The sequence below is a fragment of the Chinchilla lanigera genome, unplaced genomic scaffold (assembly GCF_000276665.1).
Source record: "Chinchilla lanigera isolate Chin_1 unplaced genomic scaffold, ChiLan1.0 scaffold00055, whole genome shotgun sequence".
NCBI lineage: Eukaryota > Metazoa > Chordata > Mammalia > Rodentia > Chinchillidae > Chinchilla > Chinchilla lanigera.
Window position 1 is genome coordinate 5,672,152 of NW_004955456.1, and position 2,767 is coordinate 5,674,918.

The window sequence follows — 2,767 nt, forward strand, 5'->3', positions numbered from 1 at the left end:
CCTGTGCACGCGAGTGCCCGCGTCCTGCGCGCTGGCCCGCCGGCCTCCCAGGCGGGGCCTTGCGTGGGCGAGGGAGGGACGGCTGCTTTGCCCGGTGGGGCGGAGGAGGCGTTCACTCCAGGTGCGTGCGTCCGTGCAGCTGCCCGCAGCAGCGTCCTCCCCGCTTCCTTTCTTTGGAATGGAAGTGGGCCACTGGCCACCGCGCAGGCTCGCCGCTGCGCGCGTTCTAGGCAGCGGTAAAGGCGGGGGGTGGTGCGGAGGCGCGGATAATCCGAATTTCCCGCCAGCGTGGGTGCAGCTGGCGCCCGTGGCCCACAGGACCGGGGCCCCTGGTGTTTCAGTCAGAGGGGTGCGAGCCTACCGCCTTTCAGCTGAAGTCTAACAAGCAGACGCTTAGCTCACTGCGTTTGTTTTCCTGGAAACTTAGAAAGTTGGAAGAGTGCACACGTCCGTAGGTCAGCCAGATCCTTGATCCGCGCTGGACAGCATTCCTGTGTGGGGTTTAGCAGCCAAAGGCTGGCGCTCGGAGCGGGGGAACAGTGTGTGCTGTGCGTGGCGGGACGTCCCGGGGCGGGGGTCAGATCTGCGGGGTGGGCACGTCTTGGCTGGGTCGCTGCAATGTAAGGTCTAGCGGGATGTGTCTGGGTCAGCGTCTGCCTCGCAGCGGCTCCTGGGAGCCCAGATGCCTGTGTCTTCCCGGGGCAGGGCTGAGGATTTCCAGAACACATTGCTGGAGACCTTCGGCAGAGAGACCCTTGCGAGGTCGGGCCCGCCGGCCATGGGTCACGTGGGGAGAGCGCGCGTCCCCTCCTGGCTTTGCAGGGCTGTGTCCTTAGGCCCTAGGCCTCCACCCCAGCGTAATTGCTGCGACTCCGTCCTGGAGTCCTGTAGAACCAGCAGCCTTGCTGCCTGCTGCCGCCCCTCCAGAGCCCGGCCCCTGACGGGTTTAAGACGATTTGGATTCCTGCCCTGAACCTGCTCACTCAGCCCCTCCCCGCGCCGTGGGAGGAAGGGTATCAGGTGAAGACCAAGCCGTCTGACCCCACAGCCTCCTTCACAGTAGGGGTGTTCCGTCCAGATGTGCTGTCGGGATCCGCGGGATGGCTGAGCCCGCGGCACAGGGCGCTGCAGTGTCCTCAGAGGCGTCTGGAGGGCTGGAGGGCACGGTGCCGCCTTCTCCCGGCTGCAGTAAAGGTGTCTGTGAGGAATAAAAGGTCGCAGTATTCCTCCCCGGCCTACACACGGGGCCATTCATGCGGAGCACAGATATCAATTGAGGCCGCTTGGCAGGGCCCACAGAGGCCAAAGGAGACAGCGCCGGGGGTCCTCCCGTGGGGAGGTGCAGGCTGGCACAGCGGAGCGGGTGTGGGCGCAGAGCCCCCGCTGGCAGCCCCGGAGGGAGGCATTTGTCAACCTCTTGGGTGCCAGCTCTTAGCACAGTGCGGGGCGTGAGCCCAGGGTGCCCTGTACCTCGCCCCTGGGCTGCAGAGGGAAGAGTGTCGCTCTTCACGTCTCCATCTGCGGAGTGGAGATGATGGGGTGGCACAGAGGTGCCCTGCTCAGGTCTGTCTTGGTGGGGGGCAGTACTGTTATCTTGCTTTTGTAGGGCACTGGATACATGACGTTGTTGCCCCAAAGGCTGCGTTGTTGCCCCCAAAGGCTGCACTCTTTCTTTCTCTGTTTTTTTGAGACAGGATCTCTCTACGTAGCCCAGGCTGGCCTGGAGCTCACAGCGATCCTCCTGCCTCAGCCTCCCAGATGCTGGGATTACAAGTGCGTACCACCACACCCAGTTTTTTTTTTTTTTTTTTTTTTTTTAAAAAGGACTCTCTGAAGGGAGAGCAACTGGAAATAAAAACAAAGTTAAGAAGGACTGTGTGTGGCAGCAGCTCCCCATGATGAATGCAACCATTATATGGAGCACACGTATGGGAGTAAACATGAAAGCTGAACACCCGGGCTTCGTAGGAGGAAAAGGCAACCTCGGGCAATACTGAGACCCAGACAAGGAGCCAGCCCTAAGCGAGTGTCGGGCCTCACAGTGCAGCGCTGTGTGGTGCTGGCCCTGCGGTCGGGCTGCAGAGGCTGGGTCAACTCGGAAAACACGCCGGGTTCCGGCTCCACCCATCCAGGGCAAAGGGTTTCGTTGGTGTGGGGCGGAGCCGCGGTAGACACTGTGCCCGAGGTGTTTGTGTGCAGGGGCTCGGCGGGCGCTCCGTGGGTTACTGTAGCACTGGTGCGAGCCGGGCGGGGAGGGATCCTTTCCCATCCGGGGACCTCGCGCCTGGCCGGGCTGGCCCGAGGGTAGCGCGGTGTGCGGGGGAGAGCCAAAGCACGAGCTGAGCTGCTCCCGTGTGCGACAGTGTGGTGTGTCACTGTGAACACACGGGCATATGTGATGAAGCGTGAAGATGCAGAACGACTTGCAGGCTGGGCCTAGAATCGGTCACCACAGGAAGCTACCGGGCTACCGCACGCCCCTCATGGGGGTGGACGCTGCAGAGCCTTGCGGTGGGAGCAGCACTCCAGGGGCTCTTGGGCTGCTGAAGACCTCAGCTGTGACGTCCAGCTCCGCTTGCGCTTGTGTATGTGTTTAGAAGGCCGTGGCTTACAGTTGTGAGCTGAGTGTGCGCTTGCCTTGTGAGAGAGAGAGATTGTAATTAGATCTCGGGAAATTTGGTCTGTTGAAAATGAGAATTCATGGTGTTCATCCAAAACCCGGTATTAGTTTCACAGGACCCCAGGAGCACATTTGAATTGAAACCCA

The 2,767-nt window shown here is 61.5% G+C and overlaps 1 protein-coding gene across 1 annotated transcript in view; it reads left to right on the forward strand.

Annotated features, from left to right (window-relative positions):
- The window catches only part of Tns3 (tensin 3), a gene marked incomplete in the record, with an annotated part of 140,352 nt that overhangs the window by 464 nt on the left and 137,121 nt on the right, over positions 1 to 2,767 (forward strand).